Source organism: Diceros bicornis, chromosome 1 (genome assembly GCF_020826845.1).
Source record: "Diceros bicornis minor isolate mBicDic1 chromosome 1, mDicBic1.mat.cur, whole genome shotgun sequence".
Lineage (NCBI taxonomy): Eukaryota > Metazoa > Chordata > Mammalia > Perissodactyla > Rhinocerotidae > Diceros > Diceros bicornis.
The window spans coordinates 26,414,550-26,430,464 of NC_080740.1; the positions used below are offsets into that span (position 1 = coordinate 26,414,550).

Consider the following 15,915-nt stretch of genomic DNA (forward strand, 5'->3'; position numbering starts at 1 on the left):
TACAAAAAAGATAAATCAGCAGTATTCCTAATATTTATACTTTAATCCAATTCTTAGGAAAATATCTGGATTAACCTTGGACTTGCAACTAAATTTTCAAGTTTATCTTCTGAGTGAAAAAAAATGCATTGTTTAATATTTTTGTACAATAAGGCATCATTTTTGGCTTGACTGCCTTTTTTGACTCATAGATGTGTTTGCCACGCTGCAGGGCTTCCAAATTTTCTTTCATTACATGAGATTTTTTGTCTCAAGTCAATTCTAGAACAGACGCTAAATAATGTTTCATACAACTCTTTATTTGCTGTTTATGTTTTCTATTTATTGCAATAGCTCCTGGCTAAGACTTCTCTATCACTGGTTACAGAAAAGTTCTTGTTTTCTTTTGAAATGCACACAATTATTTCTTCAATATAACTACAAGAATTTCAGCGTCATGCAATTGGGGTGCTATCAAAGTGATATCAAGAATTAGACCCATTTAGAGCTTCACAGAAAAAATAAAACAATTTTTAAATTAGTGTCTAAATTAGCCCAATTCTTTTTAGATTGGTCATTTTTCACTGCTCCTTTCACTGTAGGGAACCTCAGCATCAAATCCACATCTAAGACAGCCCTTTACCTTTGCAAGTTGTTCTCAGATGCCTTCTCAGTCCCCTTTACTTTCTCTTCCCCTATATTCCATTTAAAAAAATGAGGTGGCCGGTTTATAACAATCTCATCGGACATCAGGCACACAATACAGTTTTATGAATTCAAGCATTTAATTGTTCATTTAAGTATTCATTTAAGTATTCATTTAAAGATGAATACTTAGGAAATAACATGTAGGAGCTTTAAGATTACTTTCTAGCTCCATTGCCTTGGAAATATATGGTAACCTCTATATTAGAAGATGACTTGTACAGTAATTTTACTCTGCAATGTAGGGTAGATTATTTATAGTTAAGACTAAAGTCTTAACATTTGAAAATATGTCACCAAGCTTTGGGGGAAAAGTTATATTGACCAAGCAGTATGCTTTGAACTTAAAATGAATGTAGAATATAGGGGGTCTCCAAAATAAATCTTCTCTCATTTTATTATTTATTTCATTTTTAATTTAGTTTGTGAAAAATAGATCTTTCTCTTTTTATCTCAGTTTTTAGCCCTTTTACATTCTTTTATTTAACCTATCTATTGATTTTATCATTATTACCAGAAGAAAACACACACGCAGTCTTTGGATAAATTGCCACAGAGCTATCAGTATCAGCCTAGTGTGGTGGTGACTTAAGCCTGGAAGGAAGACACTCTTGCTGTCTTCTTTATCCTTGAATTCTCAAACAAAGACAATAGGAAAATAAATCTAGCTCCCTGGTAAAGATATTTCAAGGCTGTACCTAATCTAGCTATTTCTAATAACAAAGGCAAAAATCACAGACGTATTACCAAGTGATGCAAAATACCAATTTAAACATTTTGCATGTTTGTGTTAGCGACCAGGTCTTTCCTCCCCTGGAGAGCCTCTCTCCACCCAGAGGGAGAGGAATTGTTTCAGAATTACATTCTGGATTTTATTCCTGTAGCGATTACATCACACTCTGAAGATAGCTTCCCTCCTTAGAAGTTCTCAAATGATATGCCTCCTCCAAGGGCACTAAAGCAGCAAGTCCTCTAGATCGAAAGCTCGTTTCTCAGGTCTAATTCCTCAGATGGCCATCTGTTAAATGTAGAGATTCATGATCTAATGGTCACTGTTGGTACTGTCCCTCGAATCACCACTTTGGAGTAAAATAATCTCTATTGCATTACTTGAGGAAAATAGTTTGAAATTATTCCAATTCAACACTTTCTTATGGAGATGGCCAAGATTTATTTGCAGCAATAGGAAGTATAGCAGTAAATAAATTATAGGATTACACGGTAGTGGTAAAGTCTCATTCTCCATATCCATAGATGAAGAATTAGCATAAGAAAAATAATTGTGTTACACCTCAACTATATATCATTCATCTGTATTTGTCTACCTTAAACTTGGAAGTCCTTAACTATCACTAGTTTTTAAAGTCCTCAGAATCCTTGGATAATCTACAGCACTTGACCATAAAGATATGTCCATAGGCAGCATCTAGTGGCTAGACTTTTTTTCGTATTGGCAGATGCTGGCATAAGAAAACATTGCTAGGCTCTTCTTGTCTTGAGTAACACTAAGATCATCAGTCTTGACAACGGGAATTGCACCTGCATCCTGTGATTCCACAGTGTGTGTTTTACTAAATGCTCAGTGTGCTTGTTGTTGAAATTTCAAGTATTAAGCTAGCATTCAGAAAGCCCAAGCAGGCAGGCATGGTGAACTCGGGCTGCAAAATTCTGAGAAAGGGGAAATAAATAAAATAAAAGCACAGGGTGGTTAGGACATATGCTTTAATCTAATAAAGCTGATTTCTCTCTCTTAACATCCTGATTGAGTCTGTACAAGGCAATTCAAAAGCACCAAGAGGTAAACTATGATGAAAAATGTAAGGTCAACTCACTTAGAACGTACATGCTATCTCCTACTGGTGTCCTGAACTAACATACTACAAGCAAGAGTTCTAGGGGCTTATTGAAAGGGTGGCTATAGTAAGAGCTTCCAGTTATGATCTGGATGTTATGAAAAACAGCAATGAGACTTTGGGGATGCTCAGAATTTCGCAGAATAAGCAATCATTTGGAGTTCCCCCAACTTTGTTTTATGAAACAAACAAAACCAAAAGTGTAAGAGAGAAGAAAGTACAAATCAGAATCTCAATTACTCTGGGAATCAGAGCAATGTAAACAGCCAGGACTTTGAGGGAAGAAAAGGCAGGGAGTGTATCATCAATCATAATCTCTCCTAGAAAAAGACAGTTTGTATATTAAACAGAATGAAATACAGTTGTTACTAAGAAAAGGTATGATATATAAATAGAAGGAGCCAGAGACTGATAACCCTGCATTCACTACACCTACCAGAGATCATTATATTTTAAACCAATTGCAAAGTGACTTAACGTTCTAGTTGAGAATTTTGTTTCTAGTGTATAATTTCATCTTCTATTAAGCAATAATATAATTACTCTCTGAATACCAATGAATACCATGATGTCATCAGATTTCCAAAATTTTTGTTAAAATGAAACATATGCAGGAAACTTTGCTGTCTTGGTATAATAATGAATATGGGTATATGGTAGTTATTTATGAACAATTTTCAAAAGATCATTTTCTATAATGGCACCAACAAAGAAAAAGAAAGATACTATGTAAGGTAATTACCAAACATATTTTAAGGCACCAGAAATATAAATTGAAAACAAAATAATAGGATGGGATAATAGTTCTGTCTATCTGGTATGTCCTATAAAGCCAAATCTGTGGTTGCCATAGTGAGCTGACCATTCTCTTAGGAATGAAATCAACATACACTCTCTACTTGTATAGATCCACTGCAACATGGAAGCCAAATGATATTGGTTTCCCCATAGGGGAAGGTCATACATTGTGATCATTTCTAAATTTTAATTTTCTCATCTTTTTTTCTGTTCATGTGTACGTGTTTAAATTTGCAGAATTCAAAGTTCAACCAGAAATGAAATAAAATGACACCTTGGATCTATCATTAATTCCAGTGAGCTATAAAGTAGTTAAATATCTTGATTAACTTAGTCATCTGTAAAATGAGTTAGAAGGATAAACTGATATTTCTGCATTGGTCGGAAACAACTTTGTTTTGTTTTGGGTTTTTCTTTGTTTCGTTTTGGGTTTATTTTTGCTTTTTGTATTTTTGTTTGTTTTATTCCATTTTGTTTTACTAGCCACATTCCTATTTCTGAGAACACATCTTTTGTTGTGTTTTGTTTTCCTTTGAAGGGGGAACCACTCCTCTTCATTCTTATTCTACATGGCTGGGGAAGGGACAAAGCTGACATACACCATCCCTCCATCCCTCAATTCTCCCACTACCCATTAAGTATGAGGTTTATAACACAGACTTGACCAATCACTATCTTCCAGTTTCTTGGCTAAGACTATCAGGTCAATGAAGGGGTGGAGCCCAAATCAGCCCATTAAGAGTGAAACCTGGGGCTTTTGGTAGAACTCTCTTTATTTTGACATAGTTAGCTAGTAGAATATATGCATGAGACTCTGAGAGACCTTATCGTACATTCATGGCAAGAGCCTACATGACCATAAAACACAATGAAGGAAGACAGAGCGGAGCAATGGAGAGAAATAGTTGCACAATTCCAAATGATGCTGTCGTTTGAAATCTTGGATCCAGTCACACCTTAAACTAATGAGATTCACTCCCTTGAACTTCCCAGTTTCCTGAGCCAAAATACTCCCCTTAGAATATGTCATTTGAGTTAAGGTTTTTTTTTTCATCTGTAACTGTAATAGTCCCAACTAATCTACTCTTAAAAATTTAGATAATTTAATTCCATTAATTCCATCCCATGCATTGCTTAGTCTTTTAACACACAAAAAAAGAAGTGATACTATGAACTAGTCCATCATTCACTTATTTAAACAAAACTCTATATGGATAAAAATGAAGTTATTTCTATATTTTAAATTTATTCATTTTAAAGTGATTTTATTTGTAAGTCTTTAAAGGCTTGGCTTTGCAGTAAGTTACCATATTGAAACTTCATCACTCCTTAAGTCAGCTGCATACCACACACAAAAAAACTTAATATTCTTTTTTCTAGTATACAACACTATGACTAGCATTTTTATTTTAAATTCTAATGAGCTGTCTAGATCAACCCAGTTAACATCCCTCACTCTTCATATAAACACTCAGGCTTATTGTTTGTTTATCCAGTTTTCTCTACATGGAGTTCTCTTATGCATCCATCACATTATTCCATGTGCATAACTTTTTTCAAGTTCCAGCTCAAGATCTACCTTCTCTAAGAATTATTTAACAAACCTTTCCAGTGATCATTATTTTGATTTACACGAAAGTTGGATTCATCAGGAAAACAAAAAGCTCACATAATTCAAAGTTCAACCAGAGTTGAAACATAATTTTGTGTGATTTTTGTTTGTATTGCTATGCTTTGTTTTGGAATGGCTATATATATAGGCTTGATTCTAAAAGTAGGGGACGCTGAGGAAAATAAAAAAGTGAGGAAGAGATATGCCATTATTGATGGAACAAAACTACAACAGAAGAATTACACTTCGAAACAAGTATAGAAAGTTATTGTTCAAAGATCAGATAGGAGGAGATGCGGTTGAATAAAGAAGATCTGGATTAATGTGTAGGAAAAGGTTAATGGGAGTTGAAGGTGTGCATTTGATGGCCCCTTTTACTTAGTTACTATTTATAGATGAGGGAAATGAGGTTTTGATAGCTAAAACAGTTTTCTAAGGTCATAGAGTTGGTACCTAGCAGAAGGACTCCAACCCAATGCCTATTTCCCCAAATAACACTGTCTCTATGAAATAGAAGGCACAAGAGGAAAAGATTGGAGAAACAAGAAGCTTGAAGAATGAGGGAATGCCATATGGTATTGCATGTAGGAAATGAGGAAATGATTAAATATGTGTGTCTTATCAGCATTGAGAGGCAAATTAAGATTGTCTTTCAAAATATATCTAAAAGAAACACATCCTAATTTCTAGATTGTGTAGTTTGTCCCTTGGTTCACTTAGATTGAGGGGATATTGTAAAAATTAAGCCCTATGTACTAGACAGTCCAAGCCAAATAATACCTATGTATGCACAGCATGTCCCCAGCCCTGTCCTAGGTAACAATTACCTTCTAAAAGACCCAGCTGAAACTCAAACCCTAAGGAGTCCGTATATTGTATACTCACCCCCCAAGGTACAGCTAACTTGATGTGAAGCTGATACCTGAATCAAATGAAGCTATGACTGGCCAACAACTGCTAGTGTGTCCAATCCAACTACATCATTGGAAATCAGAACAAGAAATACAAAAATAATGAAGATATAAGTAGGGAAAGATGAAACTAAAAGATTATAATGTAAAACTATGCCATGAATAAAACCAACAAGACAAAAGTGAGTCATGTTAATATTGGAAAAGAAATGTTCTCTTCCACTTCATCTGAACTAGCTCATCAGTCCAAGATCGCAAGAGGCCCTAGAGCAGAGTACATAAGAAGCAGTAACAGCTACATAGGAAGTCACTGGTGAGACCCTGGTGAATGCCTTCAGAGCAAGATACCAGAATAAGGAAACCTACTACTATAGCTACAATCTCTACCCTTAGAAAAACAGTTTTGGGTGACTTAAGTGAATTTCTGTTCCTTGAAGTGCTAACCTCTAACACATATCATAGTGAAAATAGTAATAAGACTACTGAATGTCTACATATTTACTGTAAAATAAGTCCTAAATCAAAGTTTCCATGAATATATGACAAACCTGCTAAAAAGACTGCCATTCTTCAGGAACAAGGCAAGGATGTTTCTTCTCACTTTTCCTTTTCAACATCTTACTGGAAGTCCTAGCTAACAACAAGACAAGAAAAGGAAATAAAAGGTATACAGATTGGGAAGGAAAAAATACAACTATCTTTGCGGGTGACATGATTGTCTATGTAACCAAAAGAATCACATTAAAAAAAGGTCTCCTGGAACTAATAAGCAATCATAGCAAGATTTTAAGTTACAAGGTTAAGATACAAAAGTCAATCATTTTCCTACATGCTAGCAATGAACAAATGGAATTTGAAATTAAAAGCAGAAAGCATTTACGTTAACACTTAAAAAATGAAATAGTTATATATCTAATACCATAGGTACAAAATATGAAGGAAACTATAAAATTCTAATGAAAGAAAGCGTAGAGCTAAATAAATGGACATATATTCATGTTCATGGATAGGAAGACACAATACTATCAAGATGTCAGTTCTTCCCAACTTGATCTATAGATTCAATGCAATCCCAATCAAAATCACAGCAAGTTATTTTGTGAATATCAACAAACTGATTCTAAACTTTATATGGATACGAAAAACACTCAGAATAGCCAGAACAATATTGAAGGAGAAGAATAAAGTCATAGGACTGTCACTACCCAACTTCAAGACTTATTATAAAGCTACAGTAACCAAGAGAGTGTGGTATTGGCAAAAGAATAGACAAAGGCATCAATGGAACAGAACAGAGACTACAGAAAAAGACCCACATAAATATAGTCAATAGATCTTTGACAAAGGAGCAAAGATAATACAATGGAGAAAAGATAGTCTTTTCAAGAAATGGTGCTAGAACTGGATGAAAAAAAAAAAAGAGAATCTAGACACAGACATTACATCCTTCAAAAGAATTAACTCAAAATAGATCATTGACCATTTTACATTAAATGTAAAATGCAAAACTATAAAACTCCTAGAAGATAACATAGGAGAAAATTTAGATGATTTCGGGTGTGACAATGACTTTTTAGATACAACTCCAAAGTGCTATCCATAAAAGAAATAATTGATAAGCTGGACTTCATTAAAATTTAAAATTTCTGCTCTGTGAAAGACTGTCAAGAGAGTGAGAAGACAAGCAACAGACTGAAAAAGTATTTGCAAAAAACATATCTGATAAAGGACTGTTATCCAAAATATAGAAAGAACTTTCAAAACTTAATGATAAAAAAAAATCTGATTTAACAGATACTTCACCAAAGAAGATGTACAGATGGCAAATAAGCATAGAAAAGCAATATCCTATGTCATTAGGGAATGGCAAATTAAAACGACAATGAGACACCACTACACAACTAGTAAAATGACAAAAATCCAAAACACTGACAATACCAAATGCTTGCAAGGATGTGGAACAACAGGAATTCTCATTCGTTGTTAATGAAAATACAAAATGGTACAGCCACATTGGAAGATAGTTTGGCAGATTCTGACAAAACTAAACATACTCTTGGGCCAGCCTGGTGGCATAGCAGTTAAGTTTGCGTATTCCACATCAGCGGCCTGAGGTTGGCGGGTTTGGATCCCAGGCATGGACCAATACACTGCTTGTCAAGCCATGCTGTGGCGGCATCCCATATAAAGTAGAGGAAGATGGGCACGAATGTTAGCCCAAGGCTAATCTTCCTCAGCAAAAAGAGGAGGACTGGCATCAGATGTTAGTTCAGGGCTAATCTTCCTCACAATTAAAAAAAAAACTAGACATACTCTTACCATAAAATCCAGCAATCGCTTTCCTTGATATTTACCCAAAGGAGTTAAAAACTTGTGTTCACACAGAAACCTCCATATGGATATTTATAGCAGCTTTATCCATAATTGCCCAAACTTGGAAGCCAACAAGATGTCCTTCAGCAGACGAATGGATAAACGGTGGTACATCCAACAATGAAATATTGTTCAGCACTAAAAAGAAATGAGCTGTCAAGCCATAAAAATACATGAGGAAACTTAAGTGCATATGAGCCCAACCATATGACATTCTGGATAAGATAAAACTATGGAGACAGTAAAAAGATCAGTGGTTTCCAGGGGTTAGGGAAGAGGGAGGGATGAACAGGCTGAGCACTGAGGATTTTTAGGGCAGTGAAACTATTCTGTATGATTCTACAATGGTGGATACATGTCGTTACACATTTGTCAAAATCCACAGAATGTACAACACCAAGAGTGATCCCTAATGTAAACTATGGACTTTGAGTGATAATGATGTGTCAGTGTAAGTTCATTAATTGTAACAAACATACCACTCTGGTGCAGGATGTTGAGGAATAGGAGAGACTATGCATCTGGGGGCCCGGGGCAGGGCGTATGTGGGAAATCTCTGTACCTTCTGTTCAATTTTGCTGTCAACCTAAAACTGTTCTAGAAAAATAAAGTCTATGTAAAAAAAAACTATCACTCAAGAAGCACAGGATAAACAAAAGGAAAATTTCAGTTGGAAGGAAATTTTAAATTGTATTCGAATGTGACTACATGAGCTTTTATTAGTAATTACAAAAAAATAACTATACAGAATATATTTTACAATTTTTATAAAACTCATTTAAGCCACTATTTTTATTTCGTTACTCAATGTCACTTGTATGATATCCCACATAAGAAATTTTTTTCTAAATATAGCATTAAGAAAACTTAATCCTTAATCACTATTTCTAAGAAATAGTGATATGTTCACAGTTCTGGTAAGAACCTTTTTGAACTGGCTGCTAAGTCCTGCCCAAGGTGATAATCACAACAATGACATTACTCTTTCAGACTTCGGGCATTTTATTCCTCTATTTTATGTTCTAATTTACTAGTTTAATTTAAATTAGTTTAAAAAGGGAAGTGGCGAAAATTTGGCAGTTTTATTAACTTGGTGTCCACTATTTTTGCATTAGATCATATCAAATCCTAATCAGAAAGAATACTCCTGTGATAATATGAGAAATAACTATAATTGTTTACTATGAGATTCTGAACATTAGAACAGAGTTCACTTTTAACTTATCCACATTTGAAACTATTAATATGTTATGGCATTATCTAGTTTAAAAGTTATATATTTCCAATGTCTCCAAATTATCTACAGCCATATAAAAAAAAATTGCTATCCTAGGGTTACAGGAAAATTTTATAGATGTGGAAAAAATGCAGTGGACTCCATTCTTTCACTGTTTTTCAAATGAACATTTTCAGGCATTAAACTACTACCATAGAAACGAAGCTCATCATTTTCTTTTATATCTCCTTATGTGAAAGAAAGACCATTACGAACATATCAGGTTGAGACAGAAACATCTAAAGCCATGTGACATTAGTTTTCTAGTCTCTGTATAATATCCAGTGGACAGACGTCGATATATCATAACCACTGCCATCATCAATAGTATGTCTCAGGTGGGGATGATGAGCCATGTGATTCTGCAAAGTGAAACCCAAAGTGAAGGCTGTAGCCATTAATTTTGTTTTTTTATGTTCTGGTTTTCATTATATTTGATGTTTAGATTGAGTTTGCTTCCAGAGCATTAGCCTGTGGCATTATTAGCCTGTGGGAGGTTAGACTTTGTCCCAGGAAAAAAAAAGCCTCGTGGAGAATCAAAATGTTAATTTAAATTCTATAAGGAAGGCTATAAACAAACCACTTAATTCACCAGAGACAGGGGTAGAAGGGAGGTTGCACAAAGACAATGTTATGAAGGCTTTAACATAGTTCTTCACTAAGAATTTGGTAAGAATGTTTTATAAATCTTTGTTGGGGACCACACACCACACAGGAAGATTCTGTCTCAATATACCACTTAGAACCATTGACCAGGGGCTTATGAGACTAAAGTTCCCAAGCAGTTGTCGGAAGGATATGGTATTATATGTGCCCATTTTCTTCCGTTTTCTTTTCTTTTTTTTTTTTTTTGAGGGTCATTTTATTTTATTTTATGAGGTTTATTGACACATAGCATTGTATTAATTTAAGGTGTACAGCATAATGATTTGATATATGTATACATTGCAAAATGATTACCATCATAAGTTTAGTTAACATCCATCACCTCACATAGTTATAATTTTTTTTCTTGTGGTGAGAACTTTAAAGATCTACTCTCTTAGCATATTTCAAATATACAATATAGTATTTTTAACTATGCTCACCATGCTGTATATTACATCTCTAGAACTTATTAACCTTTTGACCATCTTCACCCATTTCCCTCACTCCGCAACTCCCACCTCTGGTAACCACCAATCTGTTCTCTGTTTCTGTGAGTTCAGATTTATTTTTCAGATTCCACATATAAGTGAGATCATATGGTACTTGTCTTTCTCTGTCTGACGTGTTTCACTTAGCTTAATGCCCTCAAGGTCCATCCATGTTGTTGCAAATAGCAAGATTTCCTTCTTCTTTATGGCTGAATAACATTCCTGTGCATGCGTGTGTGTGTGTGTGTGTGTGTGCGTGTATGCACACATTTCTGTATCCATTCATCCATCAATGGACACTTAGGTTGTTTCCATGTCCCGACTATTGTAAATAATGCTGCCATGCACATCAGGGTGCAGTATTGAGATAGTGATTTTGTTTCCTTTGGATATATACCCAGAGGTGGAATTCCTGGATCATATGGTGGTTCTATTTTTAATTTTTTGAGCAACCTCCATACTGTTTTCCATAGTGGCTGCACCAATTTACATTTCCACCAACAGTGCACAAGGGTTTGCTTTTCTCCACATCCTCACCAACACTTGTTATCTCATGTCTTTTTGATAATAGCCATTCTAACAGGTATGAGGTGGTGTCTCATTGTGGTCTTGATTTGCATTTCCCTGATGATTAGTGATCTTGAGCACTTTTTTGGGTGCCTTTTGGCCACCTGTATGTCTTTTTTGGAAAAATGTCTATTCAGTTCCTCTGCCCATTTTTTTAATTGGATTGTTTGGTTTTTATTTCTATTGAGTTGTATGAGTTCTTTGTATATTTTGGATATTAACCCCTAATCAGATACATGATTTGAAAATATTTCCTTCCATCCTATAGGTTGCTTTTTCATTTTGTTAATGGTTTCCTTTGCTGTGCAGAAGCTTTTTAGTTTGATGTAGTGGCATTTGTCTATTTTTGCTTTTGTTGTCTTTGGTTAAGTGTCCAATCCAAAAATCACTGCAAGACCAATGTCAAGGAGCTTATCCCCTATGTTTTCTTCTAGGAGTCTTATGGTTTCAGGTCTTATGTCCAAGTCGTTAATCCACTTTGAGTTGATTTTTATGTATGGTGTAAGATAAGGGTCCAGTTTCATTCTTTTGCTGTGGCTGTCCAGTTTCCCCAACACATTTACTGAAGCGACTATCCTTTCTCCACTGTATATTCCTGGCTCTTTTGTCGTAAATTAATTAACCATATAAGTGTGAGTTTATTTCTAGCCTCTCTATTCTGTTCCATTGATCTATGAGTCTGTTTTTATGGCGATAACATACTGTTTTGATTACTATAGTTTTGTAACATAGTTTGAAATCAAGGAGCAAAATGCCTCCAGCTTTCTTCTTTCTTGAGATTGCTTTGGCTATTCAGGGTCTTTCCATACAAATTTTAGGATTGTTTTTACTACTTCTATGAAAAATGCCATTGGAATTTTGATAGGGATTGCATTGAATCTGTAGACCGCTTTGAGTAGTATGGGCGGTTTAACAATATGAATTCTTCCAATCCATGAACACAGAATACCTTTCCATTTATTTATGTCTTCTTCAATTTCTTTCATTAATGCCTTGTAGTTTACAGCTTACAGATCTTTCACCCCCTTGGTTAAATTTATCCCTAGGTATTTTATTCTTTTTGATGCACTTGTAAATGGGATTTTCTTAATTTCTGTTTTTGATAGTTCGTTATTGGTCAATAGAAATATAACTGAGTTTTGTATGTTTATCTGTATTCTGAAACTTTATTGAATTTCTTTATTATTTCTAACAGTTTTTTGGTGAGGTCTTTAGGGTTTTCTATATATAATATCATGTCATCTGCAAATAGAGACAATTTTACTTCTTTTTTCCAATTTGAATTTCTTTTTTTTTTTTTTTTGCCTAATTGCTCTGGCTAGGAATTCTAGTATTATGTTGAATAAAAGTGGCAAGATTGGCCATCTTTGTCTTGTTCCTGATCTTAGAAGAAAAGCTTTCAGCTTTTCACCACTGAGTATGATGTTAGCTGTGGGCTTGTCATATATGGTCCATAATGTTCACTCTATACTCAGTTAGTTGACATATGCCCATTTTCAAAACAAACATAGCTAGACTATTTACTATAATTTCATCTCTTTCAGTGGTATGAATTTGACATTTATTAACAACTGACTTTTCAATAAATTCCCTAGACCCAATGACAATGTTATATATACAGTATTTTTTTTTTCCATTCAAACAAAAAGTTTTTATAACTGTGTAAATAAAAGTAATGGTTGTTAGAAAGCCTTTATCTGTCCCCTCAGAGATTTTAGCCCTAAAGCTAAGTACAACGTATATTGAGTTCCCACATACTCTAGGTAGAGGTATCAGACATACCACTGCAAGTTTTAATAAAATGTGTCCAGGGGCCAGCCCTGTGGCATAGTCGTTACATTCAGCGTGCTCTGCTTCAGCAGCCCAGGTTCACATGTTTGGATCCCTGGTGTGGACCTACACCACTCATCAACCATGCTGTGGTGGTGACCCACATACAAAGTAGAGGAAGATTGGCACAGATGTTAGCTCAGGACTAAGCTTCCTCAAGGAAAAAAAGAGGAAGATTGGCAGCAGATGTTAGCTCAGGGTGAATCTTCCTCAGGAAAAAAAAAAGTGTACAAAATAGTTTGATGAGTGTCACTCCATCCATTCTAAATAAGAGAGGCCAGAAGTTCATTAGGATAAAAGAAGATGCTTTGAAAAACATTGTGCAAGTAGAGAATGCTAGGGTCAAGAAAGATGAGGTTGCTGTGATGGGGCAGATCTGCTTTTCAGGAGAGACGGGTATATTCTTCCAACCTGAATGTTTGTTGAGCTGCAGAAACTAGAGGCCTGACTCTGCTATGACACTGTAGTTGAGCACAATGAGAGAAAGCTTGGAAAAGTTGACATCATTCTCTAGAATTTTGAAGAACATAGAGACTGGGAATGGACTTTCTCCTGAACTCCGAAGGAGAGTAGCTGGTGAAGCTTGCGCTAACACAGGACAAGGAAAGAGAACATCAGTGTGAGTGGCTTGCACTTCCAAGTTTCACTGGAGCAATGATTCATGAATTCCAGTGGTGTTGAGTCACCTTGTAAAGACTGCCCAGGATATCTGCCTTCCAGATCTAGGTACAGTCATGCACCTAATGATGTTTCAGTCAACAACAGATCTCATTATACGACAGTGATCCTATATAACATAGGTGTATATTAGGCTATACCATCTAGGTTTGTGTAAGTATACTCTATGATGTTTGCACAACGATGAAAATGCCTAACGACACATTTCTTGGAACATATCCCCATTGTTAAGCAGCACATGACTGTATTCCAGTAGAAAGAATAATGATACAGGAGCTTAGGAGGACATATAAGAGATTATCCAAAGATATCACTAACTGCAGAAAGAATGGTGCAATATAGAAGTCTCTTGAAGAAGGGTCTCCATAGAACCTACAAAAGAGCCTCCTGCAAAAGAGAACCAGAATCTGGCCATCTGCCATATATGGCCCACTGATAGCCAGGTTAAATCAGGCCCAGGCAAGGAAGACTTTGACCACTCCCTCTAATACACTCTCCCTTTGTCCTCTGACTACGGGAGGAGCCAGAACTAGTAGAGTGAGCTAGCGAGGAAGAATAATAACAAGGGTGAAAGACAGACCATGGCTTTTTCCCTGTTATCAGTCTAAGAATCCTAGGAGTTAAGGAGGGGGAAGAGAATTGAGTTGGTTGAGAGATTAAAATTTTTAGTTAGGTTTGACAGAACATTTTAAATACCAAAAAATGAAATTGTTCTAACAGCTGAAAAATCACTGAAAGTACACGAGATATTCTTGAAATAATGGCAAGAGAAATAAGGGGATCTGAGAGAGTGGATGGTGAAAGCAACATTGGGGAAAAAAGTAAAGCTATTTCCATATTGCATCATATGGAGATCAATTTATTATATAAACCAGACACGTAAATAAGAAAAATAAAAACAGAGCTAGTCTTGTTGAAGTAACAGTGGTATTCCCCCTCTCAGATTCCTTCTTTTCTCACACTGATCTCTGATTATTCCCTAGGCTGTAAGCATATATTAAAAATCACCTATGTGCGTCAACAGTCCCCAATATCCATCCACAGACCGGCACTAGTCCCTCACAAAGTTTTTACTGGGTCAGCAGAAAAAGAGAAAATATAAGGACAATGCGGTGCATTTTATTCAATTTAAATGATTATAATATATTCTTCTTCCTACTTATTTTTAAATATCAGTTATTTTGGAAAATTATGAAATGGAGGAGTAAGAGAAAGTTTTTGTTTTTTTAAAAAACAGTATTTGAGAAAAGTTAAAAATTAACACCCCTATATCTAATGCCATACCGTTTTTTTATTGTTTCACAAAGTCCATTTATTAAACCTAAAATCCTCTAGTTAACATCTTTCCATCCTCATTTTACTGATATGAGACATAAAATATAGTTACTAAATTTAGTATTACAAAACTAAAAAAAAAAAAAAGCGTGGAGCAATGTTATAGATTTCAATGGCGACAGAAATAGGTTGTTTCACATCTCCAACAGATGAAGCTGTACTTTAATCTCACCATGCAGTGAACTTATGTTCACTCTATGTATCTCCTCTTTCATAGGATTCCCAGCTTCAGCTGAACTATCCTCTAATCTCACAATCCAGAATTCTCTGCAGCACATTTGCCCTCCATTTCTGCATCTGCAGTAATCAGTGAGTCAGGCGAGTACCTAATACCATGTTTGGAGCTATCCAGTTCTCATTCCAGGAAAAACATTTTACTGCAAGGGGAAATTCTGATCAAAAATTCCCACGTCACTCTCCTATAAAACATTGCATTTACCCTCACTTCCCAGATACAATGACATTTTTGTTCTTTGGACACACATAGCTATTCAAGCTACATAATCAATTATTTCAGAGAAAACTGAATCATACAGTGTTGAATGAGTCACTTTCAAAAATAAACACCAAGTAGCCACTCATCTATTTTTGTTCTCACCAGCACTTTACTCCTTAATGCAGTGACTTATGCCAATATACCTTGTTCATGGAGCTGGGGTGGGGGATAGGGGAAGCTAAAAACTAATGTTGAATTGAGTTGAAATCTGTAAAAGCGTATTCTTTAATCATATCCAGTTGTCCCTATTGTCCCCTGGGTACATTGTACACTGTGCTTTGTTTCTTAGTATTTTCCCAGTGGGAATGCTTTCCCTTCCCCCTGCCCCCCTACTAAGATTTCCACCTTGAATGACCAACTCAAAAT

At 35.4% G+C, this 15,915-nt stretch overlaps 2 long non-coding RNA genes across 2 annotated transcripts in view; both read right to left on the reverse strand.

The window, feature by feature from the left end:
* Positions 1 to 6,508, reverse strand: part of LOC131401057 (uncharacterized) — a 35,156-nt gene extending 28,648 nt beyond the window's left edge. The window contains exon 1 of the long non-coding RNA XR_009217531.1: positions 6,407 to 6,508. This is a non-coding gene — a long non-coding RNA (uncharacterized LOC131401057). The remainder of the gene's footprint in view (positions 1 to 6,406) is intronic.
* LOC131401020 (uncharacterized) overlaps positions 1 to 15,915 on the reverse strand; it is a 168,902-nt gene that overhangs the window by 121,935 nt on the left and 31,052 nt on the right. The gene's annotated exons all lie outside the window — the stretch shown is intronic.